The following is a 14,720-nucleotide window of genomic DNA, read 5'->3' as shown; positions in this document are numbered from 1 at the left end:
GAATGATGACCTCTGCCTTACTCCTCTCTGAAGTCCTTGCTAAAATTTAGAGAGCCCTCTTTTTTTTTTTTGAGGCAGTCCATCATAAAGGAAAATGTATATTTCACCATATCGCATGCAGTTTTATCCCTTTCAGTTACTTTGTTTCGGATACACTGGCTCTGTTCACACTTGATTTCAACATCTGTCTGTAGTGATCTGGTCATAAGTGAACAGCAAGATTTCCATGTGTCTTAAATGTGAGCACTTGATTAGATTTTATGACTGTAGAAGGATGGGTACAGCATATATTTACATTTGAGAGAACATTACGTTCATTATTTTCATAAACAATCTGAAGGGTTGACTCATCCGACCAAAATACACATTTCCACTGTGCACTGGTCCATTTTAGATGAGCTCAAACCCAGAGACGTTGGTGGTGTTTCTGGACACTGTTGATATATGACTTCCACTGTGCATGGTACAGTCTAAAAACTTGCATTTGTGGAACCAGCGACAAACAGAGTTTATTGACTAAAGTTTGTATTCCTGAGCCCATGCGGTGATATCCATCACTGTAGCCGGTTTTTAATGCAGTACTGGCTGAGGGATTGAAGGTGAAGGACATTCAGTTGTGGTTTTTGGCCTTGTTTTTTATGCACAGAGCCTTTTCTGGATTCTCTGAATCTTCTGATAATACCATTCATTGAGGAAAGTGAAATGCCTAAAATTCCTGCCAAAGCTTGTTAATGAACATTGTTCTTAAGCAGCTGGAAGATGTGCTGATGCATTTTTTGGCAAAGTGGCGACCCTTGACCCATTCTTGCTCATAAAGAAGTCAGCCTTTCTTGGACACTCCTTTAATTCGAAAGCATGTTTAAATCACTTGTTTTAAAATGTCTAACATTTTAACATTTAAAATTTCTAACATTTAAAATTGTTCCAAGTCTTAAATTGCTCCTGTTTTTTTGTTTTTAACTTTTTTGGAATATGTTGAAGGCATCAGTTTCAGAATGAGTGTATATTTACAAAAAACAATGAAGTTAACAAGATAAAAGATTAAAAAGCTTGTCTTTAGATTTTTTGTTTGAAATACAGGTCAAAGTGGATTTACAAATCATTGCTTTCTGTTTTTATATGCATGTGGAACTGGATTTGTAGGTACACCATCCATGTGGAAGAGATAGCTTAGGTTACATAAGTCATAAAATAATACTTTACACATATACTTATATATGGATTGGGCATTGTTGCAGGAAAAAACAGTATCTCAGCATTTTTGTTACATCTGCATTTTATGGGAGTGAGCTTACATTTTGCCCACAGACAAGTACCCATTTAAAGGCCTTTACAGACAGAGCTCAATTTATTCAAGTGATTTATTTGGATGACAATACATTTGAACATATCTAACTGCTTACATCTTGCACACCACACGATTTTCAGATGGTGAGAATTATTTTATTTGACTCTGTTCAATTTAAGCAAACTTTCACCAGCGACAAAAACTCACTGACCGATCACGGTTGTCTCAGGCATCGGCATAGCAACATCTAAGCTGAGGGACTGGCTGTGTCCTAGCAACTGGAACTTGTTCCTAAATGTCAAAAGGATTAGAATCTCCAAAAGCAGCTCAAAGGGGGCTCAAACTGGCCTAAAGACATTTGGGTTATGGGGGGGAAGCACACAAAGTTATAGTTTCTAAATGAAGTGATGAAGCTCTTCATGCTTCTTTCACTTTTCCAAAATGGACAGTAGCTTGACCGATGTCACCTCATGCCTGTTATGTGAGGAGCAAGAGATGTCTTACTTGCACTTGAAGACATTCTACTCATTTGTGCTTTGTCATGCGTGGAGTGTTTTGTCAAGTGTGGGGTTACAGAGAAATCAGCTGTTTGCGAAAGCACTCAAAAAGTTTTAGCTCCTGAATGAGGTGGAGAAACCACAAGTGGTTTCACTTCCCTGTATATACTGTAACAACAGATATGTCTCAAAGTGAAGACTGCAGATGCAGTTGGACAGCCCTTCCTAGCACTGGTGTACACAGACTCTTCTCCTGTGCTCACTCATGCACAGTCGAGATGACCTGAGTACTCGTGGTTTACTGACGTAAGCAATGCAACACGTTAAATTAAAATTTACACTTCATTATACTTCATTACAAACTCTAGTGCTGTATCTCACCACTTGCGTCTGTTTATGTTATTTTTCAAACTGTTTTTCAAACTGTTTTTCCCTGTGCGTGAAGGACTGTGGATGTCTTAAGGTCTCGAGGATACTCTACCTGCGTCCTTCGATTTAGCACAGATAAAGGACGCATTTTTCCACTGCTTTTGAAGGATCCTACAAAATGGGGCAACCTTCAGTGATGTAACAGGCCAAGAAATGCAGCCTTTCTGTGTTGCATCCCTAGTTTTGATACACAGCAATAATCAGCAATAATTTGATTCTCTACATATCTACAGGTTTGAGTGATTGGATCACAACACATCTCCGTAATGCACGGTACCCCGTTTATACCTGTATTTAGAGCTTATGATTGGCTGTGGCACCAAGATCATATCAAGATCATCAAGGTCGTTAGAAGATGCAGGTCCCAATAACTTGATTTCTGTCAAAAAAATGTCTGTCTTGATTTCTCCTTGCTGAGATACCATTACAAGCGCAGATAATGCAGTATAACCATGATAGTAAGCAGTTGAACAATGCTGAATGGAGGAAAGAGATTGCTCGTGTAAGCATACTTACATACACACACACACACACACACACACACACACACACACACACACACACACACACACATCCCATCAACTGGTGAACTCCCAATGAGTAGCCTTACCCTTTAGCAATGATAATAGCAGGATGGTACTGCGAAACTTAATTTCAGGCCCACGCCAACACAGCCGCCAGACATGCAGCGCTTTTACACTGCCAATGTGAATGTACTCTGTGCTTGGTTTGAAAATATAGTAATTTAAAGGACCACCACAGAGAATACCATCTTGCTGTATTAGACAAGTTTAAAAAAAGATGCAAAGTTGGAATAAACACAAACGAAGCACAACTGTCCGCAGGCGATGGGTACAGCATGCAGCTCACGAGGCGTCTGTGAAGCTGTGCCAGTGCACCATGGAATACAAATCAATTTAGCCTTATGCTGCACGCTACCTGAACATAATCAATACACACTACAAATATTACAACAGGTACTGAAATATGAAATACCACCTCTGGAGCCTCCTGACGCAGACCAAAACACAACACGGATGCACAGCAGCAAAGAAACAAGGCTGTGTATTATCTCCAAATTAAGTCTGTTATTAGTCTATAATCGAAATAAGGTTATTGTCTCTGTTTTGTCTGTCTGCATGTTGTCCCGCTGGGTATGGATGCCCTTCTCTGGCTCTCTAAATAAAGCTGGGCTGTGGGCAAGGCTGGAGTAAGGTGCTGCTTGCTGTGGGAGTGGGCCTCAGCCACAGGCCAGAGAGAGAGAGCAGAGCACTTTATCTCTGTCAGCAGAGAGAGAGAGAGAGGGAGAGAGAGAGAGAGAGGGAGAGAGAGAGAGAGAGAGAGAGAGAGAGAGAAAGACACAGAGAGTGAGAGAAAAAAAACGGGAGGGAAGAGGGGGGAGGGCCAAGAAAGACAGAGAGAGAGAGACAGAGGGAGAGAGATAGAGGGAGAGAGAGGGACAGAGAAAGCAAGAGAAAGACAGGAGAAAGAAAGAGAAAGAGCGTGTAAAAGAGAAAGAGAATACATGTGAGAAAAAGAGAGACAGAGAGAAAGAGAGGAGGGAAAAGAGAGAAAGGAAAAGAGTGAGAGAAAAAAGAGAGGGGAAGAAGGTGAGGGGCAAAGAGACAAAGGGAGAGAGATAACGAAGAGGATGTTAGAGAGGAAGAGAGACAGAAAGGAAGGAGAGGCAGAATGTGTGTGAGAAAGAGACGGAGGAATAGAGAAATGAGAGAAAAGAGAGTGGGAGAAAAAGAGGGAAGGAAGAGAGAGAGAGAGGGGCAGAGAGAGAGAGAATTTGTGTGTGAGAGAGAGAAAAAAGTGAGAAATATAAAGAGAGAATATATGTGAGAAGGAGAGAGACAGAAAGAAAGAGGAGAGAAAAGAGAATGAGAGAAAAGAGAGGGAAGAGGAGGAAAGGGTAAAGGAGAGGATGTAAAAGAGAGGAAGAGACATAGGAAGGAGAGAGAATGTGTGAGACAGAGAGAGACAGTGATAGAGAGAGAGAGGTGAGAGAAAAGAGGGGGAAGAAACAGAAAGAGGAAGTAAGACAAAGAAGAGAGAGTGAAGCAAGAGAGCAAGAGAGAGAGAATGAGAGACAAAGTAGAAGACAGTAATAAGGGGGGAGGAGAGAGGGAGAAAGAGAGAGAGACAGAGAGAGAGAAAAAGAAAGATGGAGAGAGAGTAAGGTAGAGAGAGAGAACAGGCAATGTATATCCTATACACAGAGTCTCTCATCCTCCGTGTCTCTCTTTTCTCCTTCTCCCTTGATAAACGACAGAGCTGGATTAGAATACAAAGACGCTCCCCTCTACAAACTCGGTCTCACTCCAGCAGTCTCCATCCAGCTGTACCGGCATTACGAAGCCTTCAGCACTCTACAGTGTGGAGAAGGCCTCTGCGGACGAGTCTCTGACAGCTTTTGTTTATGTTTGACTGAGCTCTGAGTGCTGCTCCACAATGATGTCTGCATAATGCATAAAACGCATGTGTGTGTGTGTGTGTGTGTGTGTGTGTGTGTGTGTGTGTGTGTGTGTGTGTGTGTGTGTGTGAGCGAGGCCCGGTCAGAGTGGCACATGAGTAGACTCTGATCTGAAGTGTATCCTTGAAAAAGGGTTGCTTGAAGTTTTTTTTTAAGCAGATGCAATGATTATATACTTGACAACCCAAAACAAACAAACAAAAAAACTGAATGCTTGAAATGCCCATATCATAGAAAAACAAGTACACCTTGTTTACTCTTCACTCTCTAGTTTGATACAGTCCATCCCTGGAAACTAAGCTGCAAAAACAAACTGTATTTAAATTCACTGTATTAGTGATGTCACAAAAAACAAACTATGTACATATTTTCATCTATTTAGCATATAGCAGTTTAGCTCCACCCATTCACACTAAAGGTACAAGGAGTGTGGACTGCTTGAATAAGGCACAAACAGAGCAGCCAATCAGAAAGGATCTCATTTACAGATATCAGTATTAAAGACACAAAAACAAGCTGTTTAAGCCTTAGGAAATAAGAGAGTTTGGAAATAACTGCTTTAGAAACATGAAACCATACAAACATCATGAATGGACATCAAGAAAAAATGGTTCTTCTCTTTCATATGCACTCTTAAAATAAAGGTCCCTAAACGGTTCTGGGCTGGGACATATGGTTTGAGGAAAAACCTTTGGTTGGTATAAAACCTTGACATTGTATGGATGTTTAAACTTTAAAAAGGTTCTACATACTGATGTATCTCACCTACAAAAAAAAAAACAAGCAGTGAAGGTTTTTTTGGGGACCAAAAATGGTTTGAAGAGTACATAGTTCTTTAAAGAATCTGTCATGGTTCTAAAATCACATCAAAAAGGGTTCCACCATTGCTACAAGTCACAGAACATTTTCTGGTACAATACAGAACCCTATTTTCAGGGTGCTTGGCTGAAATGAACAGCTTAGGCCTACACTTCCTCCTGCCTCTAAAAGACACTGTTCATATGCCTCGCACGCAGAGCCAAAAGATGAAGGTCAAGTAGGGGAGCTTCTTACTCCGCTGGCTTTTATTGGCCATCAGTTGCAGTTCAGAGCCAACATAAACCTAGATTTCAGTCTTAGCTCGGCTGGTGCACTCTATTTTTCACCGCAAATCGAATGACCGCCATTCAAGAGCTGTTGTTTACGACAAACTCCCTCCCTCCACAGTGTATATTCATAAAGAAGGAACCATAATACGTTTTCTAGCCTGGTTTTAGAGCCTGGTTACAGCACTGCTGGGACACGTAATTAAATAGCATATTAAGGCCTGAGGAAATGTTCCGAGTGCATTTAGTGCTATAATGCTATAGGTTTACAGCATGCTCCAGCTAGCTGTATGCTTCTTTATCATAGCTCTACACGTCTGACATAAATTCATATGACTCAGCTATTTACGGCTAAAGAATGTATAGTGCAACACATGTTTCCTGTGGTAGGCAGTCCCCGTTAAAGAGAGCTCTCTAAATCATTTTGTATCAGTACATTTGGCCTCTTTAAACTCAACTAATACAGGAACCACTCAATAAAACCATATGCAAGCACTCTTTGCATAAAGGCGATCCATATCCCCCTTAAAAGCTCTCTGTAAAGGGAATGGGATCCAGCTTTAGACCTGCATGGCCAACGAGGTCAGGACACATTTTAGTCGTCCCTATTCACCTCATCATAAGGATCAGCCATGCATTGATGTCTAAGACCCCTGCAGCAGGCGTCATTTCTTTTCTTTCTCCTCTCTTGAACACGTTCCTCTCTCTTAAACACACTCCGTCAAATCAGCACAAGCCCGGTCCTTCCTATAATTCAGGAAGGAGACTCTGATTAGACGCTCTGGGCTTTTTAATTAAAGTAGAAGAGGGAAACAATATGCTCATATAAAAAAGGAAGGTTTGAACTAGACACCTAAAGAACTGAGCTTTGCTCGTGGAGCTACCACGCTTGCTCCAAGCAGCCTTGTGTTGTTGTGCTTATAGAAAGAAAAGAGTCATGGGTCAAATATGACATGTAATTATTTACAGGGAAGGGCTAGCCTCTGTTAGCTCTATTTCAATCAGCTGTTCCCAATGATCTGAGAAGAGCAGCCGACTGGAGATGTTAATTATTGAAAATCCAAGTCAAAGCTAATTGATTGACAAGTCAATTGAATAGAGAGGGCAGCGCACAGGCCTCCAAGGAACTATTAAGTCGACATACAGCTGCCAGTTTTCTCTTTTTTGAGTCTGTTATCGTGACAAAGGGACAGTTTGACCTTAAGCGATCAATGTGGCTGCATGCTACATTCCAATAAGACTCCTATAAAGCGAGTTCCCTCTGGAACCATCAAAGGAACATATAGATGCATCAATGAACGTCGGAGACAGCGATTATCGAAAAGCAAATCCTGTAAACTTGTTAACAGCTGAGACCAGTTCCAAAGACCAAGATGATCTCTGCATAGAGAACACATTATAAGCCAGAATTAGTCTACGTGAAGTGTATCCTGACTATAGCTATGATTCACAGCCAGGTTGAAACTGTGCTGATCCTTTCAGATTTTGGGAATGCCGGAGTCGTTGGTTGGCACAGAAAATCGATAAGTGTGTGAGAAGCACAGATACTAATTTCTAGCCTACTGATCTAGTTTTAGACCAGCTGCAGAATATTATTATTATTTTATCCCTTTTATATCTCTTGATGTAATATTTTTACCATATTCATGTTGCATATATATTCTTGTTCAGTTTCATATTTGTATTAAAGGGCCCATGCTTTCATTCCTTCTCTGAGGTCCACTTATAAACCAAAAACAGCCATAATTACATCTTGTCATTTTCCAACCTCTCTTTATCTCTTACACAGACTGTTATTTTTACTTTGCCTTCAAGACTTACATGTTTGAATGACCCCATTCTGACTGCCCTATATTGTGCCTCATTCAAAAAGCAATCTAAACTGAAACACTCCTTGTAACTTCAGAGTAAACAGGCGTAAATACAGATAGATGTAAATGTTTTGGTTTTTGTGATGTTTCAAAAACAATGATTTAAAAGGTTTTGTAGCTTAGTTTCTTTGTGTGGAATTTATGGACAGAAAAGTGAATGTATGAAAGGAAAATTCTGGTTTCCATGATATGGGCCCATTAAATCTTTTTCTTTGTCTGTGAAGTACAATGGAGCTGAATTTTATGTATGAAAGATGCTATCCAAATAAAGCCTATTATTATCATCATTTTTTTAAATTTGTAAATGCCTTATTTACTGTGAGTTCTGCTAACTCATGCGGGTTTTACAGTGCAGTTATTTAGTGTAATCACCTCTAAAAATCTACAAAAATCAGTCAGAAACTGTTATACACGACATATTTTCATAAGCATAAGATTCTGAAAGTTGTATAGTCTATCCGAGACTTTAGAGTGAGTTCTGTCCAGTGTCCTCTCATTAGAGAAGAGCTCATGGCGTTTAGCGGAGCGGCTGTTGCTGCTGAAGTGTCTCTTCTCAACCACAGACCTGAAGAAGCGGTAGCTTTGCCTCAACGAGAGCTGTGCCAGAGATATGACAGGTAAAACACTCCGCAGAGCTATTCCCCCTTCTCCAGAACACCTCTAATTAAAATGAGCTCTTCACTTGTCAGAGTGGAATGGGAGTTTACCAGCTGCTGGTAAAGAGAGAGGCAGGCACAAGAGAGGAGGAGGGAGGGAAGGAGGGACAATTGATTTTATGTTCAGGGGGCCAAGCATCTCTCCCCCTGCTCTCTGTGAAGCCCCCTGTAGCATTGTTAGGCTGCTTCGGGCCCTGTCAGCTGTCAGAACTCCACTGCTCCAGAATAGGCATCCACGTCTTGGCCTGAGAACATCCCCTCAAGGATCCGTCATGTTTGCCACTGGTTCTACCCATACTATGCACACTACAGAACATCTTGGGAGTTTAGGAAAGCTTTAAAAGCAGATGGCCAAGCCATGAAGGCTATCTAGAGACCAGATGAAATTAAGCTTTGTATGTACTGGAAGATCCACATCTGATCCAGCCAGGGGAGTAAATTACCTCTCCACACAGGACAGCCATGTGTGGGTAATGCTGCTCTAAAAACCCGACGAGACCAAGTAAAAGCCAGCGACTCTGGATCCTGAATGTAATTACTGCCATCGATTTGCAATTGACTGCAAATTCCAGCCATTAATTAAGCCAGGGTCTAGGCAGGGGCAGCTGTGGCTGAATAAAGCTTCCTCAGAGGGCAGGGAAGCGGAGGAGAAACAGTGGCTGAGTTCATTGATCGAAGCAGGAGTGAAGCATAGCATCTGCAGGGTTTCAGATCTAAGGCCACTGCTGAAAGATTGAAGCCATCTTTCCTGCACAAGTTTAACTGCACAGTGCAGACGAGAGGAGACTTGGTAATGCTGATCGATCCCAGTGGATCATCCACTACAAGGCTAATCTTGCAGTGTAGTCGCATGCTAATATGATTCAGCTGCTGTGAATTGTCCTAGAGTCTTTATAAATTAAGTCTGATTTTTAGTTGAAAGGTATTACTTTCATTTCGCTATATTATTCATATGTAATATGTGATTACATATATAATTACATAGTAATCACATATATGGGTACTTAGTAATGACATATCATTGCTGTCATGATTAAACCTTGAATCTCCTAAAAGGTAACTTTACAGGAGAAGGAAAAAAAGATCATAACTTTCAACGTGTTAATGAAGAAATTATATATTCCATGTAATTTTGGAACATTTCTATTGGTTTATTCATCATGACATTTTAAAACAATGTAAAGGGCAGCTCACAATATTAAATTATATAAAAAAAATTAAAAATGAAAGAAGTGGAGATGTATAAATGATGTATAAATATGTAGGTTTCTATTCAATTTACATTCTGTATTGACATTCATATCACTTCAGACTTTTTGTGTTTGTTTGTTTCAATGTTGACCAATGGCAAAATGTATAGAGTGGTCTTTCCTCTTTCCACAAAACAAAACTAACATAACTTTCCATTAAATTTTAATCATAACACCTCTTCTCTTATGAAAACAAATGCAGTATGGATAAAAGTTTAGAATCTGCTTTTGACAATTCCTTTACTTGTTTCAATGTGCTATGAAATTACATATAATATGAAATTGCACTATTTGTTATCATCAGTGATGACGGCAGTTGAATCAAAAATACAGGCAAGTAAGTAAGATACAGAAGAAACTAACATTCTAGCAGAATGTGGGTGAAGTGCAGGTAAGGGTAAAGTCACATGCTCATTTGAGCACTGAGCAGTTCAGCAGTGTGGCCTACAGTTCCTCCTCCGCTCTGTCCTTCCTGCTGAGTGCGTTGGTTTTGACGGGTTCGAAAACTGAAGGTCGGGAAGCTAAGCCTGCAGTATGTTCGGCAGCTTGTGGCTGAGAAGCCCTCGAGCCCCCACTGTGCACGTAGCAATTAACACCCCTCCTGTTGGGCTCTCCCAGCTCACTAGGAAGCAGCAGGGGGTTTCCTCAAGCGCCACGGAGGCACTGATAGTGACTCGGGCTGGAGATCGAATTTTTCCAGGAGCGACCGTGCCTCTTCCTCCCACTACTCTGCTTTGATATCGGCCCAGGAAGACCCGGAAAGAAGGGAAAGGCATGCTCCTGGGAATTTAGATTACACACCAAGTGGGTGTTGAGAGATGAGCTGGAAGGGCAATTTTTTATGTCATTTTTAATTTTATCATTAAACATGTTGACACTATATGGTGCTACAGAAATGTACTCTACAAATTAGGCTTACATTTTGGATGGGTCAATTTAACCAGTACATTGAACTTTGAGTTCCACAGGGGCTTGACAAACTGGTAAAATTAAAGTAATATTTTAGTGAAAAATCTAATTGGCAAATTTTCACCTCACCCAGTCCAGACATGTTTGTTGCCCAAAGATTGCTGCTTTAATTTTGCACTGAATTTACAAGGGCAATGTAGCTATTAACTAATGGAAGCTTATACCTGCCAATGGTTGCACTGTGCAAATGCATGCCTAAATCACCATACGTGCTTCAAATTGCACTGTGTAGTGAAGCAATCCCAAGTAGGCTTCCTTATATTGTTTCCAACAATATAACATACTTTAAGCTAAAACAATTGACAACATTTGTGCTTCAAGATGTCTTCAAGTACCATTGTTAACTAAACAATGTACTTCTTTCATTTCCCCACATGAACACCAAACATCTTTGCTGATTGAGGACATTTAAGATAAAGGAGAAAATCACATTTTTCATTAAAATATTGCATAACAAGTTTATGTAGTTACAATAAAAGCCATCAGAATTGCACTACCACGTTTGACTGTATCTTTGACGATGTAACATCCATGTTGTCCCATTCATGCAGTTAGAGTTAGGTTAACAGATCATAAAAAAAAGTTCTGCATATACATTCACACTCAGCGGGTCTCTTTTCAGGGTTATTAGTCGTTTCACGAGCAGAGCAGTTAGTGACAGACATCTTGGCCAATCAGCTTTCACCAGTGCTCCATCCACAACAGCATTAGATCACACCAAGCTGAACTGGAAGAACTCATGCTGAACCCAAGCAGCCTCAGAAAAGAAATGAATTTCAGCGCATGATGCATTTACTATAAAGGAACATCCATTTTCATGCAGAAAACATTCTGTACCTTGACATAAAGGTGATTGGCACATCCTTGCGTACATACACAGCTTTCGCTGGAGAAGGTGAAATAATTCCGTAAGTGAAAACTAGAGCGAAAACTGCTCCACAGCTTTGGGCTCATGCTTCATCTCCATCTGAGGCTTTTCTCACTCCTTATGAATGCCTCCTGAAATTCTGACATCATTTAAGTGCCACTTTCAGCCGAAACACCTGCCAGGCCTCTTTTCAGAGCCAGATTGCCTTCGTTCGCCGGCATAATCATCCATTTGGAGTGCGTGTGTGGACATGCGGCGGCTGAAAATGACTGCTTTTATCAGCCTTCTAGACGCGCTCCCTTAAAATGAGGTACATGTGGCCTCCCATAAAGCACAGGCACAGGTTAATGACAGACCTGGCGAGGCAGCTGTGGAAAAGAGAGAGAAAGAAAGAGAAAGAGAGGCGGAGCTCAGCTCAGCCCTGTGGCACCCGCACTAGTGTTTGTCCCAAGTCTAATGTCCAATTCTGCACAGCTGCTATGCCCTGGGAACTGTCTCAGCCTTTCGCTGGGTTTTGGGCACCAGGATATAGACTGTACGCCCACTTACAGAACTAGGGGGATCTCCAAAAAAGAATGCTCCTGGCTGGACAAAAAACGCCAGATTTTGTCAACTATTCACCCCCCACCCTCAATAAAAAGGCCCAACAAATACTACAGAACTTTACATTAGTTTGCTCCATTAAATGGAAGCTTTAATTTCAGTATTATTTTCAGAGAATGCTTTTATCATGTATTTTGCATCTCTTAATAAATACATTGACAACGTTACACAAATTGCCACTGAATACCTTTTGGATGAGTTGGAGTGGCATTCATTTGACTAATGCTGTTGTGGCTGAATGCAATCAAATCCTCACAACAATGATCCAACATCTAGTGTAAAGCCTTTCCAGAAAACTTGAGGATGTTACTACAGCAAAGGAGGACAAACTCCCTATTAATACTTTTAATTTCAGAAGAACTATAGGTCCCACTTTATATTAAGTGTCTCTAATAACTGTGTAGTTACACGTGAATAACATGTCGCTGTTGATGGAAGAAAACCCCGTATCTCCAAAATAGTAACTTTACAGGAGAAGGAAAAAACCTACTTTACTTTTAATGTAAGTCAATGGAACCAGACTTTTTTCCAAGTTATTTTGGGCCATTTATTTTGGTCCATTCCTCAACTCATGAATTTACACACAATGTAAAGGGCAACATGCATTTTCAAATTATGTCACAAACTGAAAAACAACAAAAATGGAGATACAAGGTTTTCTTCCGACAACAGCAATATGCAAAAACAATATAACTACTGATGACTTAGTCAGTGTTACAGATGGATTACAGAAGTACAGCCTATGTAATTACACATGTGTATCAACTTCATGTTATGTAAAACATATTTCCTTTTGCTGCTGGAAAAGACTTCTGATCTGTAATGAATCAAGAAGATACACATGTAATTACATGAGGCAAAACTGAAGTTGATACACGTATAATTACATAAGGTGTACTTCTGCAATCCATCTGTAACAGTGACTATATCATCAGTAGTTACGCTGCTGTTGCATATGTTGTTCACATGTAACCACAGTTATAAAAGACAATATAAAGCGGGACTGAACCATAGATGAGCAGGTGTCTACAAACTTTTGGACATACAGTGTATACAGTCTAGACATATACCTAAGCTACTCGTTAATAAAGAAGCAAACAAAGTATGGCTGGCTACAATTAACCTTAGCGTTCTTTGGTAAGTAAAACATCATTTGCAGCTCACATTCCATCATATTCATCTTTATTTTATTTTATTCTGAAGCAGTGTTTTGTTTTGAGTTTCAGTGTTTTTTTCAGATTTTTATGAACAGTTTTGCATGAAATTATATATATATATATATATGTGTGTGTGTGTGTGTGTGTGTGTGTGTTTTTACAAAATAAGCTTCAGATCTTTTTTTCACCAAGAGGACCAGCGCATCCATTTTTTCAGACTAGAGACCTGAATGCTGAATGTAGTATATAGCAAGTCTACTGGTTCACGGTTTAAGAAACTAAAATGATTAATTTATGAAATACTGACTGCATTCTGGAAGATACTGTAAAAATGTATTCTCATTTAATAGAGCCTATTTACAACACGTTCCTCTCTCCTGCCTTTTAACCCTTAACTATGTGCTTACTATTATTCAGTTATCAATCAAACTATTGTGAGTTGTCAAGTACTATAAAACTAATTAGTTGGTTATATGGAAATCTAGATCCACCCACAGTTCCCAGGAGTATAAGAGGAAAACTTATTGATGGCTGGATTCTAGACAAACACTTAGCCTAGTGTTGGAATAGATTTCACTGTCAATGTGGGTTTTTCCATTGAAAATCTATTTCAGTCTGTGTCTGGAAAACATACTCTCAGAGGTATGGCTAGAATCAAATCCACTAATGTCCTTCCCTCAAAGAGCCTAAAATAGCACAGAGATTTACTGTAATAAGATATGTTTTAAAGAAATTATCAATGCTGAGTAGGCCCGAATGAGTGACTCATGAGGTCAGTCAATAGGCATGAGTGTGGTCTTTGAAATGCCTGCATGAGCAAGTCGATCAGCCCACTGAAAAAAACTTAATCGACCAAGGACGTCACAACTGATTAGTCGACGTGTCCACTTAGATAAACCAGTTGTGTGTACATGCGTAAATACAAAAATACGACGCTTTTCATGATTCAACTAAAGCTAAAAAAATCATAAATCATAAAATAATCAAAACAAATGTCTATTTGCGTACTTTGGCTCCAATTCTTGTAGTGTTTTTACCTTTAAGACTAAGAGACAGTATTAATGTTTTCTGTTTAAGAGCAGGAAGTGTTGACTTTATTTGTTACAGTAAGCTGCACTGGCTATCTCTACTGAAGAGGCAAATCTGCGAATAATTTAAACTCTTTAAGTCTTAAATTATATTAGTTAGCTCTACAAAAATACAATACTCACATTACATGACAATGTCTGGTTATCAGCAGCAAACAAAATGCAAAAAGCATCTGTTGGTTGTTTTATTTGTTGTAGTTACAATGGACAATGAACCTTAACACAAAAGTACTACACATTAAACTCCTAATACCTTGTTAGCATTCTCTGTGCTTAAAATGGCATCATGGTTGTGATTAGTCTCACAAGCCATTTCTTGAGAATTTCTAATTGACTGTGTACGTGTGGAAGGAGCACTGCTCTTGACTGGTAACCTGATATCAAATCTGGGGTGGCCACTGAGATGACCAGTCATGCAACTCCTTGAATCTGCCCCTGTCCTTCATGGTTTGTTAAGTAAAGACACTGATTATATATAGA

The 14,720-nt window shown here is 39.9% G+C and overlaps 1 protein-coding gene across 4 annotated transcripts in view; it reads right to left on the bottom strand.

The window, feature by feature from the left end:
• The window catches only part of nrxn2a (neurexin 2a), a 340,805-nt gene that overhangs the window by 84,418 nt on the left and 241,667 nt on the right, over nucleotides 1-14,720 (bottom strand). The gene's annotated exons all lie outside the window — the stretch shown is intronic.

Source organism: Colossoma macropomum, unplaced genomic scaffold, assembly GCF_904425465.1.
Source record: "Colossoma macropomum unplaced genomic scaffold, Colossoma_macropomum, whole genome shotgun sequence".
In the NCBI taxonomy this organism is placed as follows: Eukaryota; Metazoa; Chordata; class Actinopteri; order Characiformes; family Serrasalmidae; genus Colossoma; species Colossoma macropomum.
This window is presented reverse-complemented; position numbering and strand designations above follow the sequence as displayed.